The 25,072-nt window shown below is 33.1% G+C and overlaps 1 protein-coding gene and 1 non-coding gene across 3 annotated transcripts in view; one reads left to right on the top strand and one right to left on the bottom strand.

Annotated features, from left to right (window-relative positions):
- LOC118183052 (kin of IRRE-like protein 1) overlaps positions 1–25,072 on the top strand; it is a 795,633-nt gene that overhangs the window by 150,779 nt on the left and 619,782 nt on the right. The gene's annotated exons all lie outside the window — the stretch shown is intronic.
- TRNAS-GGA (transfer RNA serine (anticodon GGA)) lies at positions 17,321–17,393 on the bottom strand. The gene has a single exon. It is a non-coding gene; the product is annotated as a tRNA-Ser (tRNA).

Below are 25,072 nucleotides of genomic sequence, written 5' to 3'. Positions count from 1 at the left end.
TTTTGGCGACCCCCTGTTGCAGGTCCCTGGGGGGTCGCGATCCACAGTTTAAGAAACACGTTGCGGTATTTAGTTTGATTCCAAAAATATTTGAATATAATTACCAAAAATCCAAAACTAAGAATTTATAATCGTGATCGATAGAACTTCGTCCTTTTCGCAACGGTCATTTTCTGCCTTTATTTTGGCCCTAAATAAAGCTATGTGTAAATATTCTATGTAAATATTTTTTTTTATTCATCCTTCCTCGAATTATCGTTTAACCACATTAATCATTTAAAAGTCACATACCCAGTGCAGCATTTCTCGCATGCATCGTTTGAAAGGGGGAGGGAAGAACCTAAGTACGTATCTATTATTTATAGAACTTTTCTTTGGATTATAAGTCTGGCAACAAATTAATGCTGTACCGCTTAGCGAATGGCCCCTCGTATGCTGCATCTGCATCATTAGCATCATTTTCGAATGTTATTTCGTTGTAAGTTGCAATACGTTTGCTTCCGGTTGTTTTCAGTCGTTTATATCCTGTTGTTTTCAATGATTTCAGGAGTAGTTTTTGATTTTGCTTTAGTGACAGAAATATTGAAATACCTTGTTTTTTAAAACTAGATATTTCTGAGGTAATTGCTAAATCATTTGTATAATTTGTATAGGTAAGTTAAAAGTTATTCCTTTTTAAAATTCAATGATTTTAATTCTTTACTAATTAGAAACTGGGAATCGTAAATTATCTCGTTTAATTTTTTACATCTCCATTAATTGTGACTTTATAATCTTTCTGATTTGTTTCATTTCTGTTGTTAAAAAAAAATTTGACAAAATTAGTTCTTTTTCGTTTAATTTTTCATAGTCCTATTTATTAAGTTTTCTTTTTCACTTCTCTTCATATTTTGTTGATATATTCACCTTTAGAGCTAAATATTCATATTTCTCAACAACATTTTCTCTTATTTATTTATTTATTTATTTATTATTATTATTATTATTATTATTGGTAAAGAAAGAGATATTCTTCCTATAATGTTTTTTAGTTTTTCTTATGAATAAAGTGTACAAGAACTATTGTCTAAGGAGAGGAATACATTCGGGGATGATTTTCTAGGGAAAACTGCCTTGTATTTCCGCTACACATGGAAGGAGGGAAAGCATGAACATACCCGTCTCCCAGCTTCGATATTAGGTTAATCTCTCTTTATTGTTGCAATTTTTGTACCTTTAAAATCTTTAATTCCGAGATTTTATTTACCTTTTTCCTTCACTTTTAAATTGCACGAAGACATGTATGTGTGAAACAAATTTATTTTCATATAAAGGGGTTATTAGTTTCAGATCATGACAGTAACTTATCATCCGATGCGTTATACAAATTTGAACGGTGTATAAAATTATAATAACGAGCTGAAGGTTATATGAAATACGTTATAATGATTTTTGTGTTTCAATTTAAATACAGTGTTTAATCGTTAACACTCTACTGAGTTTTGGATTGGTTTTGTTAATTGATTAAGGAAAAGCACACGATTGCGCAAGTGCTGAAGAATATAGCTCCCTTTCCATTACTTTAAATGTGCTCGTTCAAAATGGTGCTCCTCGGTATGTTTCAAAATGGAATGCAAAGAAATTATTAATTATTGTAATTATGAAACAGTTTGGGTATCATATTTCAACGGAAATGCCCATTTTAGTCACTCCCGAATCCATTTTGACCAGTTCTTTACCTATACATACAGATAGACTAAAGGAAGCTTTTTACTTTCTTGTACGAAGTAAGAGGAGTATTGCAATCGAGAAAGATTTCCGGTATCATATTTCAACGAAAGTATCTATTTTGACCGTTCTCGAATCTATTTGAATATTTTTCCCCATGACATAGAAGTACGCATAGAGTAAAGAACTCTTTTTCCCATAACGAATTGTTAAATGAATTAAAATGCATTCAAAAGAGACTTTTTTCGTACGTACGTATGTATGTATGTATCTTGCATAATAAACGAGTAGCTGTAGAACGTTGATATTTTGTATATGTATGCAATCTGCATGCAATAGTTGTAGAATTATCAACAGTTTAAAAGCTTAAGTTGCGATAGGCCTAACGAGACCACCATTTGTTTACATTTGAAATTGTTAGTAAAATAGTGAAATAAGTCAGTTGATGCATCAACATCAGTGTCTTTACGCACAGTGGTCTTTCCTTTTTTTTTTTTTTTTTTTTTTTCAATTTTCACCGAAAATTTGGCTTTTCTGCACGTTGGCCGAATTGCCTATTTTTGCGTAGAAACTTTAATTTCATATGTAAAAGTTTTTTTAACTGTTTTTGGTGCTTTTATCTTTTCTATATTTTACAGTTTTAATGAAGATGTTTTAAGTTTTTATATATTTTTGCTTTTCTGCGAAGTGAGAACGGAATTTATTGAATGAGAAATATATCTCTGATGAAATTCAAGGAAATAAGTTGAAATGAAGTGCAGCAAAAAAAATCGTATTATTTAACTGACCGTTCAAGGAAGTCGGTGTCCACATCGGTTTTTTGCCTCAACCTTGTCCCGGCTTTGGAATTTGTATTATGCTACATAGATATTTCGACGACTATAAATATTAAATAGTTGTAATGCTTTTAAAGTCTTGAACACGGAAAATAAGCTCTTAAAAACCCTCTGGTAAAAGAAAATGAAGTTATAATTACCAAAATGAAAACTCAATAAAATTAATTAGTTTTCTGAAGAAACGGTGGTTGAGTCTTTTCGAGTGGCTTTTTTTTTTGGGGGGGGGGTAGGTACATGATTAACTTACATTTTGCATGTTATATGTATTTTATCGTCTCTTCTGTGCCAAAATCGCGAATTTTTGAAATTGTTGCTTCATGATAAACATTTTTAAATGTTTGGCACAAGTTGACATTATTTGTATTTAAGAAAAACCGCTACTTATGACATCTAACAAGACTTTTTATGCATTTTTCGGCTAAAATATTCGCCACTTTTTTTAACATAGTATAAAATATTTGAAAAAGACCTATTTCTGCTCTTCGACGCACTCCTCCTAACGCAATTTCTTTTTTCCGTCTTTTCGTCTTTGTTATTTAGCACCACTTACTTCCCATTTACGCCACATAAAATCAAAACAAAATTTCTTAAACCAGCATGTATTTAGAATTCCCAATACTGTGTTAAAGTGTTAGCATATATTTTCCACTTTTTTTTCAGTGTTTTCTCAGTTGATCATATCGATGTTTTTAACAACTTTTTTTCGTATGTTTATTAATAACATTTTGCGGTTTTTTTATTTGTTTGTTTTTTGAAATATCATGTTCTTCGTACTTACGCCACATAAAATTCAACAGGAATATCCCAAAATATTTAAAAACGGCATATCTTTAGAATTTTCGATATAATTTAAAGTTTGCCATATGTATTCACTATGTTATTGCTTACTGGCCTCCCAAATTAGTTAAAAGAGAAAGAAGTATACAATGATTTTAATGAGTCCAGCTAGTGTCGTTTCAAAAAGTAGTTAATATTTCTAATAAGACATCTCATGATTTAAATACATTTTTATTAAAATATGTCCATTACATTTTATTAAAATATGTCATTTTTATTAAAATGAGTTCAGCTAGTGTCGTTTCAAAAAGTAGTTAATATTTCTAATAAGACATCTCCTGATTTAAATGCATTTTTATTAAAATGAGTCTGATTAACAAGTAGAAAAATATTTTTAAGTTGCTTTTCGGTCACTCGGTTTGCTACTCAATAACAGAAAGTTTAAGAAAGTTAGATATCTTACGCTTTACTGAACGGCAACATGCTAGTGCGTGGAGATAATAAATATTCTATTTGAGGCACTGGCAACACATTTTTTTCGAATAGCTGACTTTGTGGATTAAAACTGAAAAAATAAATTTGTACATTTTGTTGAATGGCAACGGTTTGACAAGCTGGAGGTAAAACTGTTTTATTTCGAATAGTGCTGCCATTTTTCGCTTTCAAATCGCTGTTTGTTAATAAAAAATTAATTAATTTTCTATAAAATATGACATATTATCAAACAAATTCGAAATTCGGACTTAGAGTTGCCTATATTCTGATTGATGGAAAAATACGTGCATTAAAACTTTTTTACACAGTGCCAGAAAAATACATACGTACAGATTCATATTATTTAATTTTTTTAAACAATACATAGTGATAACATCTAGTGTCAACAATTTTAAAAGTTATATAAACAAAAAGTGAGTTCCGTAACTGATATCACCTCTGGTGCTACAAAAAAAGCAGATTCGTGATTTGGGCATGGAGTCAAACAATATACCGTAAACTTTGAATAAAATAAACTAGAAAAGAGAATAATGTTTTAAGAAGAAAACATAAGAAAGATAAATTACCTCTATAGTACTGAACTGTGATCATCAATATCGTAAATTTAGGTCTGTTTAAAAGATACATCGTCTATCAATATTTATGTCAACGCTTTCTTAAAAGATATACTGTAAATATATACGCATTATTAACCGTCAAAATAAAAACTGCAAAGATGTTGTGAAACATGGATGTTAAATTTATTTGCATGAATAATGATTAGCACATTGCTTACAAAGCAAATTCAGTACAGCTGCTTTAGCAAATACAGTCAATATGATTACATAATGATAGCTTATAGTCTGTACTGCAATGGATTCTAGTAATCGTAAGAAAATTTTCTCGCAGACGATAATTTCTTTGCATTCGTAGCAAATTCTTGATAACGTTACATAAATAAATCTATGATAACGTTATTTAATTATTTTTATCTCCCGCCAACCTATACATGAAAGGAAGGCAATGTTTTCGTTCCTAAAATTCGATAGTGAGTTTTCAGTGAAGAAGGCTTCCCACAACACGTTTAGACTATTTTTTACAATGATGTCTGCTTGTGTGTGTTTGTGTGCGGCGATTGTTTCGTCCGTGATAACGCTTATTTTGTATTATAGCCTAGTTTTGTATTAAAATTTCTAAAACTTTCTGGAAAGTTGATCAGAAATTAAGAAAAACTAAAAATATAAATATTGTGTGTAAATTTTGTTTTCCGCAAATGCTTGGGCACTTGCTTCTTTAATAGTGTGTGAGTAATTTAAATAAAATATAAACACAAATGAACTATCTAGAAGGTTTGGCTCAGCTTTCGGGAAATAACCATCACTTTGGATAATTTCTTCACGATTTTCGAAATATTCGCGAAACCCTGATACAACGCGGACTTAAATGCTGGTTAAAAGGTTCTACATTGTTTCAAACAGTATACGAACGCGATGTCATTCTAATGATTATAGTAAGAGTTGATAGCAGGAACGCAACGTAAATATGAATTTGGTGATTGTACCAAGGATATTTTAATAGATGGAGTAAGCCTGACGTCACAGAAGTGAAGTCAAGGAAATGTCAGCGCCGTGACGTGAAGACTTATCATGGCCGCCATACAGCGCACGGGTATGACTACGAAACATATTATTAAATAGAATTAGCCTTAATTTGAGAGCAAATAGCAACGCCCGCAGACTCAGAAAAATGATTTATGTATAATTTGCATAAAATACCATTGAAACTTCCACTGATCTTCTAGGTTTTATCATGTATGCGTTCTGTTATAGTTACAATTTACACATTTTCATATGCCTGGATTTTATTAAAATTAAAAGAGTTATTTGAAATCCTTGCGATTTTTCTATATACTAAGTAGAAAATCCTTGCTATTAAGTATTAAAATTAGAACTGGAGATTTATAAACGTTTAATGATGAATAGCTAACAGGACAACGCCGACTAGAATATAAACAAAACCAACCAGAAATCCGCGTATGGCAGCGACCGTAGTTAAGTTGTGTGTCAAATCATGACGTTTCATGGCTTCAATGCACTGTGTATACGCTTACCTCATTTATTCCAACCTCCGTGGGTTGTACGCAGAATGAGTGTCGTGAGTGCAATGTTCTAATACAAACGCCTTGAGCTGTGTGTGTGGGGGGGGGGATTTTTCGAAATCTTAGATAGTGGTGTTCCTCTTGTTTTGAAGATCAAATGCGAAAAAATTTTATCAAGAATTTAAAAAAGCTGTGGGAAGATTTGTAAGAATGAAACACACACACAAGGAAAAATGGATACTCTTTATTTAGACAGTTTTAAGGAATCCAGCTAGCAGTTAATAATAACTGAAACGAATCACCGTTTATTCTTCTTAAATCGCTTAGTTTGTTAATTAACAACAGAATAAATTTGAAAGAAGAGTTAAATATCTCAACGTTTTGCTCAACAGTAACACACTTAAAAATATTTTAATCTGGGCAGTGGCAACGTATTTCTTATAAATTTCTGAGTTTGTTTCAAGGAGCTTAGAATATCCTTGTATTGTTTATTAAATTCGAAATCCAGATAAATATGTTACGTTTTCCCGAATGGCAACATACTCTTTTATATCGATCAGTTTTCTGGTTAAATTTGAAACATAAATAATATCTTACGCTTTGCAGAGTGGCAACAGAAAAGCTTTTAAATCGTTGAGTTTTTAAAGTAAATTTCTTTAAATTAGCGTAAAATATGTGTATATAAAGAGAGCGGATCCCGTGGAGTTGTTTTTAAGAAATCTTATGCAGGCGGTAATCTTCCTGTTGTATTTTTAATTTTATGCCGAATAAAAAATAATAAATTGCATCAATACATCAAGCACAACAGAAAGAAATACAATGAAAAATACGAAGAATGCAAAACTGAAGCGGAAAACAAGAAGACAAGTTGAATATTTTTAAATAAAGTGATTTTTAAATTAAATTAAGCAGTTTTAGGCAAAATATTAAAAAAATTACACCATCACTTTAGTTAAAATCGGACTTTTGTGCAACTAGAATCTGTAATTTTGTTTCTGAAAACGTGTTTATATTTATAAAAATAAAATAATAATAATACAAAAAATAATAAAACAGAAATCTAAAAAACCGTTTTTATAAAACGTTTGTTCATATTTTAAGTCTAATTGTTATCTTTAAGTTATTTACGTGCAGTTATTTTTATTATGATTACATTGTATTCTATATATTATGGAGAAAACTCTAAGGCAGTCGATGAAGAAAACCATTCTTTTAAGAGGGTTTGGGAATCTCTGCCCTAAATGTTCGAATTTCTTCTAATATGTGTCCAAAAAGAAATTAGAATATGAGCTAATATCCACGCAGTCCAAATCTTCGTTCTTTAATAATCAGCCGTCGAATAATGTTCATGCATCGTCTGGCGCAACGAATTCGCTATTTTTTCTTTTCTTTTTTTTTTTTAACTGCTAGAAAAAAATAATTTCTATCAAAATATATCTTCTTTATTAAAAAAAAGTGATATTAGAAACATTTAAACGTATTTCTGTTGTCAAACAAGCATTAAATAATTACGCGCTCGGCTGAGGCAAAGAAAATACAAAATTCAAACTGAATAATTATTATTTGATGAGTTGTTGATAGCTACTAATATCTATCACAACATAGCTTGCTTTTCGTGCAGTAATTACGTTTGGAAGAAAATGAAGTTGCGCGTCTTTCATCGATACACGATTATTGAAGCATCATCATCGAATTTATTGTTTAAAATTTCTGCGCGGCAGTCATGCTTGAAGTTTAATGATCGATTATGCCAGTTTTCGTCACTTGTCAAATCGGCACTTTCGTTTTACAACACGGAAGAACTGGATAGTTAGCCTGCTGAGTTATTCTTCAAACTCATTGCCGCTTCCTGTTTTGCATGAAGCGGAAATTGCGCCCTCTATCGACGGAATCGTAGATATATCTCAACTTGGCGTTCAGAGTGAGAGAGAGTTAACTGCGCTTTCGCTTTGCATTTAAATTAACTTTCTCATTTCATTAACTCGCCACCGTAATGGTGGAATCTCTCCGGAGGGGTTGCTTGGAATTTCACGGATTCGATTCGAGCATTGTTCTGTGCTCTGCAGTAACTTTTAGGCTAATTTGTGATGTCAGAGGGGGTGGGTTCATTGCATCCGATGGATCTCAATTAATTTTATTCTCTGTTATATATTTACTTGCTAGCGGGCTCATTTGGAAAACTTCTATGATTTTGTTTACGTGAAATCTTTGAAAATAGTTTCTTGGCCAAAAACAAAAGGTTATATGGTGGAGACAGAAGTATTCGAGAACAAGGGCGGTGGTGATCATAGTAGTTCCTTATTGGTTCCTGTGATTTAAGAGACGATAACAATTTTAGAAGGTTTTACTGTCTTTCATTGTTGGGCCAGTAATTCCAATTGCGATCGGTCATTTCGATGTGCGTGAAATCAGCGCTTAATGAGTGCATAGTTTCTAGAATAAAATTCTATGCAATCCTTAGCAAAAGACAGGCAGAAACTATGTAGATTCAGTAGCGAATCCAAGGGATTGCTGTGGAGCCAGAGCTAAACCAGAATTTTTAACATTTTTAAATCACTATACCAGTTTGTTCTGAATCTCCGTAAAAAAAAAAAAAAATAAAAAAAAAATAAAAAAAGTGACAACATTGCTTTTTTGTCGTGACAAGCCTGAAACTTTTCCTGCTCTTGCTGTCTTTCCACTCGTATTTGTAGCATTGATGTGGTAGAGAACATTGTATGACTAGTTGTTTCATTGTGTTTTTATTCAATTATCGGAAGTATTCTAGTATCCTTTGTGATTCTTATTGTCAGGTGAGTAAAGTCTGTAAAATGGTTTGATTTACATAAGCCATGAGGTTTGATACTGGATAACTTTGATCCTCTGCCATTTGCCATTTCTTAATTTCCAATGTAGAATGTTAATGAAAATAACATTTATTATAATTAAGTACGATTTTATGACAATTTGAGTCATTAATTTTTTCATTTTGTGATGATATAAATTCCTACATTCCTGCATTAGCATATTATTATTATTCCAAATAAAAAAAGAATGAACGAAAGCTTCTCTGTTGAATTTTTTCAAGCCAAAAACAAAAGGTTATATGGCGGAGACAGAAGTAGTCGAGAACAGAGGCGGTGGTGATCATAAGTAGTTCCTTATTGGTAGTAGACAGCTGGGTTCCAGTAACGGGTAATAGTAGATCTAGTTCCAGTTTCTGCGTAATATTAGTATTAATAATAATAAGAAGAATGAGGAGAGTTTCTTGTGACGTCAAAACTTAAATGACAAAGAAGTCGAGCAATTGAAAAAAAAATTGCAACAAGCTCAGATTATCTGAAACTTACATAAAAGTTGTCCTAAAATTACGAGTTTCCGTCAAGTAGCTTTTCAAGTTAGAGGTTCTCCGGAAAATTTCACTATGCATGGTTCAGAAAGTATCTCTGGCTGTGCACACCGATGTAGAAGACGCAGCATACTGCAAATATTGTGTATTTCTTTGCTATCCATTATGGTGAACGTATATTTACAGTCTGTAGGCTGTTTGGTGGAAGAAGGATTTAAGAAACGGAAATGCACCTTACACTGTTTTAGTAACCATAATGCCTTGGAATCAGATATATTTCACACAAAATATTCGATTTTGCATTACTCAAACTTAAGGCAATTACGCGACAACAAACAAAAATCTGTGGATGTTTTGTCGGATCAAAATAAAATCAAAGAGGCAAAAGAGAATCAATCGAGAGCGACTGAAGCCCGTAATGAAAACCATAATATTGTGTAGAAAACGAGGTTTGACATTGCACGAGCATAGAGATCAGGAACCAATTTATTTATTCCTCTAAATCTTTAGAAAATACCTGGAAGGCCATCTACAAACTGAAAGAAAAATGCACTATATGCAAGTTTGAAGATCAAAACGACGTACTTGAAACCTGCCCAGAAAGTTCACCAGTTCTCCCATAGAAAGAAAATTACAGAAGAAATCGAAATATGTCTCAATCCTGATTGATGGGACCACTGATGTTCCAGCTATCGAGCAAATTTCTTTCCCCCTTAGGTATTTCGACCGGGACGAGATGAAAGTATGTGAGCATTTTTTGTGTTTCGTACCACTTACTTCTACAACTACGCAAAGTATTTCACGAGCAATTTTGAAAACTTTGAAAGGTCTGGGTCTGGACATCAAATATCTTAAAGAACAACGCTCTCGTGTTATGACGGACAATTAAAGGGTCGCAAGTTCGTATTGACAGTATTGCCGTTTACATCAATGAAAAGCCGTTTACGTGCACTGTTTGTCACACCGTTCAAATCTTGCGATCTCGAATTCTTGCGAAAACATCAGGAAATAATTTAGGACAATTGAAAAGACATTACACACATCAAAGAGATTAGAAGTTTTATGAAAGAAGATCGATGAATTTTGCCCCGAATAAGAAAACTGCGTTTAAAGAAACTGCCTAAGATGGGGGAGAGGCACTACTTTATAATGATTTTCGTTCAACTTCTGGATGCTGTATGCGAATGTTCGGATGGAATTAGTCATTGGACTGATCGTGCCGCGTCGACTGGTGCCACTGGATTAATCAATTCCATCCGCGCTGTGAAATTTATGATTTCCTTTTCTTGAGCGAATTCTCATTTAGCAACACCATTTTGTTAAGTAGCTACCTACAATTATTTGAATACACAAAAATAAAGTTTGGATTTGAATGTGAAGGGTTAAACATACTCAGATGCTTCAATATCAATTGCTGGATATCAGAAAAATTGCAGATGGCCATTTTGAGACACTGTTTTCTAAAGTAAGAGCAACGTGTGAAAAACATGAGATGTCAAAATCGTTACTCCGAGGACAAATAAATGACAAGCCAGTCGGTCCAAAGATCCCGAATCATACTGTTTAACATTTATGTGTATTACTGACACCGAATCGTACTATCGTATTTCTTCTTTCTCCCATTTTTGGATGCCATGACTATAGAAATTCAGAATAAATGTTTAGTCCATAAAGATATTCTAGTATCTTCCGTTTTCTATTTGGTATCTGGTTCAAGAAACATCACCGATTTCGACATATTAATCAAATTTTATGAAGGTGACCTTCTTGAAAATGGGGCTTTAGAGGCATTAGGTTATTTTTGAAACAGGAAGAAGTGAAAAATGAGCAACGCCTTTGCCCGGAATCGAACCACGGACCTCTGGAATACACTCCTAGCTTGCTGACCACTACACTGCGAAGACTTGCTAAGAAGGCGGGAGAAATACCTTATATACTCCCCCTTTTAAAGGGCGACTGGGGTTTAGGAGACCAGGTCGCCGAATCCCGGGTGTGGAGAAACCAAATCGTTGGTTATCTGAATATTAAATAGATGTGAAAAAGAGATGTTTCTCAAAATACACGAGCATTTTAGAATAGTTGTAGCAATACCAGTGACAACAGCAGCTCTAGAGAGGAGCTACGGTATTTTAAAAAGATAGAAGACGTATTTGAGAAATGCAACAGGGGAAAATAGACTTATCACCTCATCCCTTTTCTCATACCAATGACCTGCCTTCTCCGGGATTTGAACCTGAATCCTTCGATGTGGCAGTCAAACTCATTAACTTGCGTCCTGTCTGAGCGGCTAAGATATGCAGCAAATACAACAGACTTACTGTTGAGTTCTATATACGCAGGGCCAGACTTAAGAGAGGGCAGTTGGAACATGTAACTTTCTGGGTAGGGGCTTCAAATATTCTTGCATTATTTAATATATATATAAAATTTTCTATATATTTTCAGTCGTGAGTTTTATGAAATTAGAAACAGGGCATAAGAAATTAAAGATTTCTGAATTTTATCCACCGCCCTCTCCCCCCATTTTCTTCCTTTTTATGTAAAATCTTTTTAGATTTTTAATAATATATATTTCTTATTTTATTATATATTTTTATTATGCATTTATTACACACCGTTGCCACAAAAGTCCTTAACTTTATTTTTCAACCGTTGGCCATACACATGTACTTTTAATTACAGAAATGTTTTAAATGACACAAAGATTCGTGTTTCCGTATCTTTAATTTTTTCAAAAAAAGAATTAATTTTATATAACATACAAAATCTAATGTTTTACACACTCTTCCGGTTCTTATGCTCAGGAAAACTTTGTACTAAAACATTTAAAACGAACTCCCGTATTACAAAAGCTGACCGAGATATTTAATTTCAAAATGTGTGATATTTGACGTCATTTTGACTTTGCATTGAAAGATTGGTTAATAAATAAATTAGAAGAATTCGAGGTTGATTAATGCTTTTTTTATTATTCTCATGAAGTTTTATTACATAAAAATCATAATCTGGTAATCGTAAAAAAATCATTGAAATACAAATATATTGTTATTTTTAATTAATGCAAATAATATTGCGAATTGGCTGTATCCCAATACTGAAGTCTATCAGTGTTTACTAGATACTAGAACACGAATTCTATGTGATTCTGTGAATGAGAATTCTTATTTTGGAAGAAATTACATTAATCAATATTTTTCACAATAATCTATTATAGGAATGCTCATGGCGTGTCAGAAACCTTTTCCTAAACGCTAGTTTATTTTTAGTTAAGAAAAACTAACAAATGAAAACATTTCTCTTTTCGCTTCGCGTACGGTCCCTAATTATGATCTTCGATTTTAATATCAAATATCTCGGTCATTTTTTTTTATTACGAGAGTCAAACGTTTTGTAGTTTGTTTTAACAATAATTGCGAAATTTCTCTAAATGTTTTTCCTTTTTTGTTTACAAGTATAAAAACATGAATTGTTTGCCTCATTTGAAACATTATTGAAACCGAAAGTATATACCTATAGAATTCAAGTGCAGGAAAAACATGGTGAATGCGGAAAAATAATGAAACTGGGAAATTATTAAATAAATAACATTTATTATTTTTAACATAAATACACTACATTAAAAAATACCTTTTTAAAGGAAGTCATACATTGTCCTTTGCGTGGTGACCGTCCAGATATTTGCTTATTGATCGTCCTTAAGAGGAGGGTTGGGACTTTCTAAGGAAAACTGGCTGGTATACACGTTACACGTGGGGGAAACCATTAAAACAGCAATGCAGCTAGCTTGTTCACCGGGATTCGAACCCTGGCCCGAACTACCAGCGTTCAGCAAATTTACCGTTCGGCCACTGCTCGCCGCTATTTTCAAAGAAGTGACTTTCTTAGAAATGTTACTTTACTTTGTCTACAATGGTGATTACCTCACCCTCTTAGATAGATCAAATTTCGATTGCTAAAGAAGTTTGGATACTTGTTTATTTCGCGGATAAAAGTTTAAAAATAAGGAAGAAAAAACTGCTAAAATTATGTAATTTTAATACACATATGCGTCACATTTTGATGCACATATGCGTCACTGTGAAATTTTTCGACAACAAACACTTATTCTATTTCTATAAAACCCTTAAAAGTATCATAGGTCAAGAAAAAAGAAGGATGTGGTAATAATTGTCTGTCGGCGTGACGCTTTCAGTAAGAACTCAAGGATTGACACCCACAATTTTCACCTCCGGTTACAGAGCCAAGGTCAGTCGCGCTGAGTGTTTTTGCGATGAATAAAATTCACGTTCCGTTATGACGTCATGACTGCTTACGTCATATCTTTTGTTAAGGGCGAGTGTCAAGAAAAACTTGTCGGTTACTGTTCCGGATTAGATTCTAGCATCCCGGTATTCTTGGGTCGACGTACTACCGTCGTTGAAAAGTTGGAACAATGATCAGAACACTTAATTTATTGCCAGCGATTTATGTTTATGAAAGAAGATTTTGAGCTGCATCTAAAAAATGCATCCTTACTGTTTGAGTTTTGAGTTTTCACTAGACTGGGGCTGAAAAACCTTTCGTTGACCAAAGCAGCATAAAATGTAGCAGCAATTTCCATTATTTTGTATAGAAAAAATATTTGAGCGTTCGCAAAACAAAACCTATCAAAGCATCCCAAATAACATATAAAACCTAAAATAGGAATATGATAATAACTCAAATCCAGTAAATAGAACATGTCATCAATTGCATTTGTAGTGCATTTGTAGCTGAGCTGGAAAAGGATAACATTCCAGTCAAAATTGTTTCTGAAAAATAAAATTTAAAAAAAAAAAAAAAAAAAAAAGAGAGAGAGAGAGAGAGAGAGAGAAATCTCAAGTGTTACAAATTTCATATTACGTCCAAAGGGGCGTTTTATTAACGTTTTGTATATTCCCTTTATTTATTACATATTCTTCGCACTTAAACTATAAAATTCATTTCAACAGCAGTATCGCAAAATATTTAAAAAGAGCATATCTGTAGAATTTCCGATACAGAGTCTCGCGCGCTAGAGAAAAAGATTTTTTCTCATACAGTGTTGCCATTTCTCGCTTTGAAATCTTTGAGTATTTTAATCAAAAATTCGTTAAAGATTTACAAAATATGAAATAAATAATAAAACAAATTCCAATTTCGGCTTCCAGATGTGCATGTTCGGGTGGAGGATGACGTTATTCAAAATTTGAAGGCTTGTAGAGACATTAGGTTATTTTTAGCAGGCAAGATGAAAAATTAGCAACGCCTTCTCCGGGAATCGAACCGCGGACCTCTCAATTACGCAAAAACTGTTTCACTACGAAATCGTTCAATGTAGAAAAAAACATTTTAATTGGTCAATTGTACAAAATATATATAATACGAAGTACGAAAGTATATTATCTATTAGATAACTAGATATTAATATTTTACCCAATATTCTACCCAAAATAGACAACATGAGTTAAACGCAACGAAATAAGCCATTTATGAAGTAAAATGTAATATTTATTTATAAGAAAAATTTAATATTTATTACATTACATTACATTTAAAATTATTAACTACGTTTAAAATATAATATTTTATAGCAATCACTTAACTCACCAGACAATTCGAAGATAACTTTTGAAAACGGATAATATTATTTTTTGTGACCACGTGTTAACTTTACAAAATTGCAAAGTAAACTGATACAAGCTGTGTAAGAGGCTGACGTTTATAGGCGTTAAGTCGAATAAAGACAATATTCTTTGAACATTATTCTTTTTTCACTCAACGACGGAAAGATTACTGGGTTATTATATGAAATGAGATAGATATTTTATTTTTATTTATTTATTTTCGCTATGCGGAATAGATTGAGCAAATATTGTGAAATGTCTTTCTTACTTTAATTCGCTCTATTTTTGGAATCTTATTCTTGTTCCAGTCGACCATTCTATTTCGCATTCCCGAACTGGAAAACTTTAGATATATATTCGAACTGGCATAAAGCGAATTTTTCAATAGCCGGAAATATTTATGTATGTTATGACAACAATGTATCATATCATATGCATTTCTACAGTTTTTTTCGCACTTGAGAAATTTCGAAGGAGGTGTATTATTTTTATGTAGTATATAAAATCTTGGGCACGCACAATAAAATGTGTAAATGTTGTAGACATGTAAATTAAAAGTGACGGAGAAAGCAGCTCTTGCCAAGTGTTGCCAGTGTGCGAAGCATAAAACCTTCAATTTTTCTTAGCGTTGTCTGTGCTCTGTTTCGCATAGCCAGTTCTCAGAATTTTGGCATTCAGCAGAGCATAAGATCATAAATCAACAAACTGAGTGATTTAAAAGCGTTAAATACACTTTTTAATAATTACAGTTCTTAGTCCAAAGGAGCATTAGCTCGGAAGGGCTATTATCTCGAATCGGGATTTTGTGTTGAGTCACTCTAAAAGGCTGAATCACTTTTCAGATTGTTGCAACTAAATATTATCGCCCTGTATTGTTTTAAAACAAATTAAATAAAGGACAATGTGCATGAATGTAGGTATGTTTGTCGCATTGTACGGTACCAAGAGCCATCAAATTTTGAATAACGTAATCCTCCGCCCGAACATCGGCATGACGTCCGAATTTTGAATTTCAAATTTGTTTTACTATCTACTTAATATATTTTTAAAAATTTTAAGAAATTTTTGATTAATAAACTCAACGATTTCAAAGTGAGTAATGGCAATATCGTACGGAATAAAACGTTTTTATCTCTGTCGCGCGAGACTGTGTATCGGAAATTCTAAAGATATGCTGTTTTTTTAATATTTTGTAATACTGCTATTGAATTGAATTTTATGTGGTTTTAATTGCGAAGAACATGATATTTAATAAATAAAGGTGACACACAAAACGTTAAAAAAAGTCCCTTTGGGGCGTAGTATAAAATCTAAAAGTTTTCAGTTTTTTTTTAAATTATTTTTACTTATTTTTATTGTAATAAAATATAAATTAAAGTTTTTTAAATATTTCTATAATATTACATAATATTTCTTCTGTTTCTTTGATATTTGCATTATATCACATGAATGATTTCTGAATTTTTGTGTTGAATCAACATACGACATATTTTGGGGGAAGCGGGAATAAGATGCATTGCTTTGAGCTAAATAATTTCAGATATTTTAAATGAACCCAGCGAAATAGATTTTTAACAGTATTAATTAAATAAATGTTCTGTATAGCTTAAAATGATTTGTTTTTTTGGTAATAAAATTATAATGATCCCCACCTATCATATTTTGAATTGAAATTAGATCTTCGAATTTCGTTACAACAAGCATAAATGTAATATCAGAGCTGTTAGAAAAAAAAACAACAAAAGAAAAAAAAATCACGATGATATTTTACATTTTATATTTGCATTAATTATGAAATTCTTAGTTTGTACCTAATTTTTTATACAGATTTCATTTTTCATTTAAAATTTATTAGCATTATCTCAACATAAATCTAACTCTGGACTACGTACTTCATCACTAATTTCTGGTACCAATCTAAACTCTGTACGGATATACTGAGTTGTATTTATAACATCGAAATTTTGCGAATTCCTTTTTAACTGAGGCTGATTTTATTTGTATTTAATATCGTTTTATGCTGAAATGACGGGATTCTGTAATGTTGATTATTTTCTTTTTTTGCAGGTAAGCAAGTTCATGTTTTCTTGATGTCAATATGATGAAATTTCGGACGTTACGCTAGAAGCATTAAAATGGTATGTTTACAACATGAGTTCGCTGTAGAGTTATGTATAACCATTTTTGTAAAATGTTATCAATGCTTTGATAGTAATTCAAATTTATACCATCTGATGTTTAAGATTCGATACAGTTAGTGTTAATAATGTAATAGCACCTTTACGGTATAAAGAAATTCCGCCTTTCCCTCCGTGCTGTCGTGATGTAACTGACCCTATTTGGTGCTTTGGTGCTCAGTTTTAAACTGGCTGCTGTTAACTGGAAAGTACTAAAAATCAAACAAGACAAAACTTTGTAAATACATTGTAGAGACATTAGTTATTTTTTGAAAGCAGGAGACGTGAAAAATGAGCAGTGCCCTCGCCGAGACTCTAACCACGGACCTCTCGAATTCCCGTCGAGCGTGCTGACCACTACACCACGAAGGCATGCTATGAAGACGAGAGAAATACCACGAAGGCGTGCTATGAAAAAATATGAAGACGAGAGAAAATACTCCCCCTTTTAAATGGTGACTGGGGATTAAGGGACCCAATCACCAAATCCTGGGGGTGGAGAATCATCATCCACCGCCCTTTTAGTTCGGACGCCTATGAGCGCAAAATTCCACAAAGAGGTTTGGCTTCGCTGCGAACCTAAAATTTTGTGACCTCTTGATAGTTTCTAATTTCATTTCAAACGAGTTTTTTTTTTTTTTTTTTTTTTTAAGCACACTTGATTTCGTAGGGAATATATTCTTTTATATTATATCTAATTATTCTTCAATATAATTTTAATAATTCTTTAGTATATCTAATTATTAGTTAATATAATTTTAATAATACTTTAATATATCTAAATATTCTTTGGTCTTGTCACTCCCGGATTTCGTGTCGCGCTTGATAGGTAGTAGAGATGCGCTATTGATTAAATGAACGAGAGAACGGTGACTTGTAGAGTAGTGATTCTTTTAGAGTTCTACTCTTACCACTTTAAAACTTTACCAACATCACCACTTCACCATTCTAAAGGGAGGTGACTGTTTTAGAGTTCACCAACCGAAAGAACTTGTTGCAAGCGTACCAGGAAAGTTCAATTATCATATTATGGAAAAGAATGTTTATCCGCCTATGTTTTTAATTTTTATCGTTTCCCAACTTTCGGAACTTTTTTCTGGGTTTTGAGTTGACGTTTATTTACGGTTTGTGATTAAACCTACTAGAGCTATCTGCCTAAAGGGAAGGGATGCCTTCGTGGAAGAGTTTCTAAGGGAAACTGGCTCGTGTATACTTTACACATGTGGAAAATCACGAAATACCTATGCACACATACCGTTCGCTCGGAGTCAAATCCAGGTCGGTACCACCAGTGTTCAGCGCTCGGCTACTGCGCTTTATTACTATTATAATTATTATTGTTGAAAATGTTTGTTAATTCTTTGTAGAAAGGAGATTTTAAGGAATTTCATAGTTACCGTTGAAAGAAATCAGTTCAAGGAATTAGCGATTTGATTCAGTTGCTCGGATCCCACTGTTCATTCCATTCTTTCAGCTTTTCTCTTCATCCTCGCTTGCCGTTCTTGATTCACTCCCTGCTTCTGATCTATACTTCAAGGTTATTGTTTATGAGCGGCAAGTCGTAAAAAAGAACCGATTCAGTTCAGTAATCGAAAGATTCTGTTCTGATCCCATAAATCAGGGACTTGACAGCCTCTGGTTTGTAACGGAATGACAGCCCTAACATCGATAAGTCCAGAGTTTAAATCTTGGCGAGCACTTCGCTGATTTTTTTTACATTTCCTGCTTGTGAAATGGCTAATCAATTTTCGACAGGAACATAGTCATAACTACTGTTTTTCAAACTGTTAAGTTTTATCAGATAATTGATATGTGTATAAGCTGCTCCTAACTGCCTAAAGTTCACTTATGATTTTTCGATTTTACATTATTGCAAAAACATTGCGCAATAGGTATGAAGAGTACTCTTAACAGCTTTCGAGACTGACAGTGTGCAGTGAATATGTTATGTGTAGCGCATAAAAGGAAATATGCTACGAAGGCAGGTACAGGATGCTTATTAAAGAAAAATAAATAGTAAGAAGAAACGAACTGCACTGTTTAAAATTAAGCAAAATTTTACTCTAGCTTAGCTTTGGTTTTATAAGAAACCTTCTCGAATTTCAAGGGAATTTCATAAATGTTCCTCACATTCGAGGAAAATAAATAAATAAATAAATAAATAAATAATAAATTTTTAAAAAAAAGGAAGGGAGGAAAACCTGTATTTTCCCCTAAGATTTTTACTCCTTGAAGAAAAAAGCAGAATATTTTTTCTCCTTTCTGTTACACACGATTAATTCCTGTTCATTAACTATAAATATATATTTAAGTTAAAATAAAACGTCGAGTAAAGATAAAGATACCAAGGCAACAAAAATTAGCGTATTTTCTGAATTTGCAAGACTAGTTTTAAAAGGTTTGAATATAGAACTTTCCTAATGACGAAGGAGAAGCCTGTCGTCACCCGATGACAACAGACCAGAAAATTCGACAACAAAAGAAGCAAAGCTACTTCTTTTCCTTACTGTTGCTTTGCTTTTTTCCTTAACAGAAATTTTTCTGGTCTGCTGTTATCGCGTGAGCACGGGCTTCTCCTTCGTCAATTTCACTTCTACTGCTGAAGAAGGAGGTTCTATATTCAAGCCTTAGAAACTTGTCTGGCAAATTTAGGAGCTTGTCTGGCAATTGTGCTGATTATTGTTACCTTATTATTTCCAGTAGTATTATAGTAGATAGTTACCTAATTTATAGGATATCCCATAAATTAGCTAACTTTTGAGTAAATCTTATTAAAAAAAAAAAAAAAAGGAAGAAACATGGAATTTGCTCACAAAGACGCATCAGAAGGCAGTTCTCTCTTGCCTCTTCCCGTGAATATTAATTTCAATTGATAGTTTCACCTAGAGGTGGCGCTATTACCATTTCATTAGGAGATTAAAATAAGAAAATTTAAAATTGTACAGCATTTATTCGTTTGCATTTGCAAGTATAATACAATACAATTAACAATGTAGCATCCTATTCTGAGCTTTCAACCGCACAACGTCTTTTGAAAGATTCATGTTTGCTCATTTTCGCAACAGTAGCACTATAGAGCCATCTATCAGTGATATTTTGAACCAAAATGCGTTCAATAGAAATTCACCTGTACGATAAGTCTTTAGGTACTATCTGCATTCCAATACACATATTTACTATATTTATAAAATATTTTAAAATGTATCCAAATTTTTAGACACTCTGTATATTATTCGCAATTAGCTCTTTTAGAAGTTTACAACGACAAAAAGTTTCGTGGATCTTTTTTCTGTTTTCATTATTTATTTTACAGACTGTATATTTCTCAATTGGCATTTGAAACGTCTTTATCGGAGGCTTTGGAAATATCTTGAACCGCTACGTTACGCTGCGTTACGATGCATTTATAATCTCCACGATGTGACAGATAGTGCGGAATATAACATCTTTAATGTATATCCTATTCATTTTCGCAAATAAGCCAGTTTTCAGACTGTTGCCATTCAGTAAAATTCCTTTCACATTTAATTAATCTGTTAATGATTAATAAACGGAGCTCTGTAAAAGCACTTCTTAATAACTTAAATCTTTATTTTACTTTTTTAAAAGAACGTAGTAAATTGATAAAAATGTATAATAATCTATCTCAGAGTTTTTATTTTACATTTACAACATTTTTGCAATTTATTAAAGATATTTCTAATAAAATATTTTACGTTTCTCGGTAGAGAATCATTTGGTTTCTATTCATTTCTATTTGGCTTATCTTTATGTCTGTGATATTTATCTATAGGAATTTTTTTTGCTATAAAAACTTCCCCACATCAGGGAATATTTCCCTTTACTCGCTTCCTGTCCCTTGAGACTCATACAATCAAGGGTTTGTTCAAGATACGTGTATCGGACATTTTTTCGTCGTCGAGATCTAAGGTAAAAAATATACGAATCTCTAGAAGCAGTATAATAACACATTTCATCCTGATAGCACCTTCAAATACACTGCAGCTGACGGCAAACTGGAAAAGTTTAAAAACATGAGGTAATAGTAGCCATACGTTTTAGCCCCCTAAAAACTTCTTTCTCTCTTCCTGTAGTTTCGTTTCTTCCGAGAGGGGAAAAAGGAAAAGAAATTCCCTGAATAGAAAGCAAAGTTAAATGAAGCGGGTGAATACTTCCTTAAAAGTAAAAGAAAAGTGAAGGTAGACGGGGGGGGGGGAAAGATTGAAAAAAAGGTCTCTCGGAAAATAGTTCTCGTGCTGCTTTCGTAGGTGTTCTCTAGAACTATGATAAAAAGTCATTTCTCTTTTGGCAGCAGAAAGGATAATGATGACGCTTAATGGTTTGCATCGGAATCGATGTTGAGTAACTGTGTCCGGTCTTCCATTTTGGATACTTTAGTCACTTTATAAGCATCTCCAAAGAAATTTCTCTGTTTTTGGACTGTTTAATTTTTTTTTTCCATCTAAAGAAAATGTAATTATGGAGAAAAGTGTCTTTAAGAACTGATGCCGTTATCTGATAATCCAATGTAGGTATTGAGTTTTCTTTCGTTTTATTTTAGTAAAATACGACAGTTTTGGCAAAGAGCTATTGTGTTGTTCAGCCCTTCATGCCGTTGCCAACCGTTGTGAGAGAAATTTTATAGTGCTGAGAATTGTGCTGCATTGGGTTATTCATATGAAACTAAATTTAAGTTACGGAAATATGTTTTAAAAAAATGCTTTTGAATGTTTAAGAATATATTCTAACACCTTGAAAAGTTTTACAATAAAATTCCAGCCTAAAATATTTTTAAAATAAAAAATAAGAAGCTTTTAAAAATGTGTGTTCTATATAATCTTCGCATGCTTATCCCATTTCAACTTCTAGAACAATTTTAAACTAATTTATTTATATTTTTATTAGTTTAAGAATGAGTATCCAAAAAATTCAAAATACAGAATAATAAATTTTTGATTTGAAATGTGCAGAGTCATCAAGTTTGTCGACGTACGAAACATGAAAAGCAATGACTTCGCCGGGATTTGATTTCCGGACTCCCCATTGCTGTTCAGACGTGTTTCCAGTTACACCACGAAAGCACGCGGGAAGAACTTAAAAAAGACCTTACAAATAAACAGTTCAATATGCTTAAGACAAATGTTTAAAAACGTACTGTGATACTATTTCACCATAATAGGGAAGATGTATGCCATACATAAAGTCTTGTGCATGTATTTAATAAAGAAAAAATTAATTATTCAAGGCTTAATTGGGAATCCATTTTACTGGATCCCTCGTGCAGGAAACTTGGAACAATCATTTCCTGCAAGTGGCGATGCTTTCGATTTTATGAGGACACGAAATCTGTGAATTAACAACAAAATACCTCGAGACTTTTTTAAAGTGTTTAATAATACTTACGGAAACCATTTGATAAAATTTAATACAGAGCCGCTCAAATGAACGCCGTTCACTTGCACTTTGGCAGCTGAGGCTTATGGTTTGATAAAACCATCGAAACTAGTCCTGCGAAAATTTGCAAAAAATAACGCTGATTTTTGTTGTTTGATTTATAACTGATTTAAATCTTAAACAGGCGAAAAAATGTAATTTGCATTGTCTTTCGCCGCGACACACATAGCCGAAAGCAGAACGCACTGCAGAATTCTTTACGAGAAACAATTATTCGGACAAAAATGGAAAAATGTTGTCACAGTAGATGAACCTTGGGTATAATTAAATGATCGCAATAAAAAGAAATCCATTTATTAAGAGAAGAAAAAAGTCTTAGATCATGGTTCAAAGCATCTAAAGAAACTTTTTCAAATGGATTTATGCTTGTTGCTGGTTTTGTATATAACGGCAAATACAGATTAAAGAGAGCGCAGAAAAGTGTTAAGGTCAACTCTACATATTATCAGAAACATATTTTATACCCAGTTTTCAAACATGAAATAGCTTCCCTTTATCCACAGTGTCATCAATCAGTAGAACTGCATCAAGACAAAGCAAGCAGACACACGTCGAAACCTACTGTTAATTTCCTGGGAAAAAATGTAACAAGAAACAGGTATCAAGGCCATTTTTAGTTTGATTGGTAGGTGGGATAACTATGTACACCGCAACAGCTCGTACGGGGGTGCACGATAATTCTTTATAGCAGCACATTAGAAATGTTATATATTAATCATTTGAATGATATAAATGTTAGTAAAAAATATTGATTGTTTTCAAATGATTCATTTTGTTACGTTGGTAAGAAACTCACTAAAAATGAATTCCAACTCTTATTCCAACTCTCTTTTCTTCAGTAAAGCATTATTTATTTTCTTTTCTTGAAAACAGATACAGGTTGAAGCAAGGCGGGCATCCATCTACGCATATTAGGTGTCACCTGTCCATAGTAACCGCTAAGTTTCAGCCCCGGATGGAATTCCGAGGGAGAACACCCCCGGCGGGATTTCTCACCTCTCTCCCACTACTATCAGCCTCTCGAGAAGTCTTCACCTCGGCGTGTATTTACATAAAATTTCAGAGATTAAACAATTTATATCTTACTATTTCCGAGAAGGTTTATCGGTATTATAAATAGTTATCATTATAAATAATTCTTCCGATCAGACCATAATCCGATTATCATGGATAATAAGAAGAAGGAACGCTATCGTTGGCCATGGCTGTGGGCACCTTTTATGGAGTTAGTACAGCTAGCGAAGCGGGGACACTAGGAAATTTTTTTGCGAGAAACGGGTTTCTGCACGGTAAAGGAGGGACAGTGCCCACGTCCACTGTCAATTGTCACTTCTGCTACCAATGGGGAGGGGGGTCTAGCGGAAACAGTCTCGCAGGAACCGATGTCCTTACTATGTACGCAGGACATTTTGCATCTGAGGCCGCTTCGCTTGCAACTCTGTCCCGCGTAGGATTTCCTCAGATAACTGTTTTCGAGTGAACTAACCAGTCAGATATCCCGAAAGCCAAAATTGCCTGAAATGTTTCTTTGGGCGCTCAGTCATGGACAGGTTTCAGGTCATTCATAACGGTGTTAGGCAACAGGGTTGAGGGAACATACAATTTATATCGATGGCCTTCTACGGGTTTCGAACCCGGGCCCTTTGGTACAGCAGTCAGAGTCACTAACCACTTTCCCGTCTTGGCGTATTGCAGGATGGTGAGATATATAAAAATATTCGTATATTAAAATTACCTCTGTCAGTAATAATAATTTTTTAGTTTGCTACTGGACTTGTGCCCTGCTCTGTTATATAGTATATTTTTGTCAAAATATTAGAAATTTTGTCAGACGTAACATATACTGTAGAAGATAACATTTGTAAAAGAAAACATAGATTTTTCAGAGAAAAACTGCTTCTAATACTGCAAAGGGTTTTCCTTGGAGACCATTGAAAAGGAAGCTAATAGACGATTACCTTTCTCGTTAAAAGTACACTTTCTCTTCATCGTACAAGAAAAAGAAAAGAGAACGAAGGACTAGGATTAAATCCAGTTGTGAAGGTCAAACAAGATGCGGCTGTTAGACTTTATTACACACCTAAAAAGTGTTTTTCGGGGTTACCATGATTCCTTACGGCAGGGAGAAAAAAATGTATACGTGTTTTTAGTTTTATTTTATTATGATGCTACGTGACATGTTTTCTAAACCGTGATTTTCTGCCCCGCCTACGCCTAGCAAACCTGTTTTTATTGGTTCTTTCATGTTGTGGTTAAATGGACAGCTCATGAATTAATTTCAGTAAATGTTAACGTTCCTTTGACATTGCACATATCGTGATAAATTGCAGTCAAAGTTCAGCGTGCTTTTGCATTCATTGCTTGAGTTACGTTTTATCCCATGGTATTTAAAAGCGTTTAGTGATTTAGCGACTTGTGGGAATTTTATGTCTTTTCCCTTAGCAGGGGGAATATTCCGCTTGGTTAATCGAGTTTTGGTAATTAACTGATGTGAATTATGAAAGTAGTGGCTCTGAAAATTAGAAAGTATTTACGCAATATTTTAGCTTAAATATTGTCTGCGTTTATAAGCATGGATTTATTTATTAATTAATCAT

Source organism: Stegodyphus dumicola, chromosome 7 (assembly GCF_044657685.1).
Source record: "Stegodyphus dumicola isolate Sdum_Otavi_A_Nest chromosome 7, ASM4465768v1".
Classification (NCBI taxonomy): Eukaryota; Metazoa; Arthropoda; class Arachnida; order Araneae; family Eresidae; genus Stegodyphus; species Stegodyphus dumicola.
The sequence above is the reverse complement of the archived record's forward strand: the minus strand, read 5'-3'. Positions and strand labels throughout refer to the sequence as shown.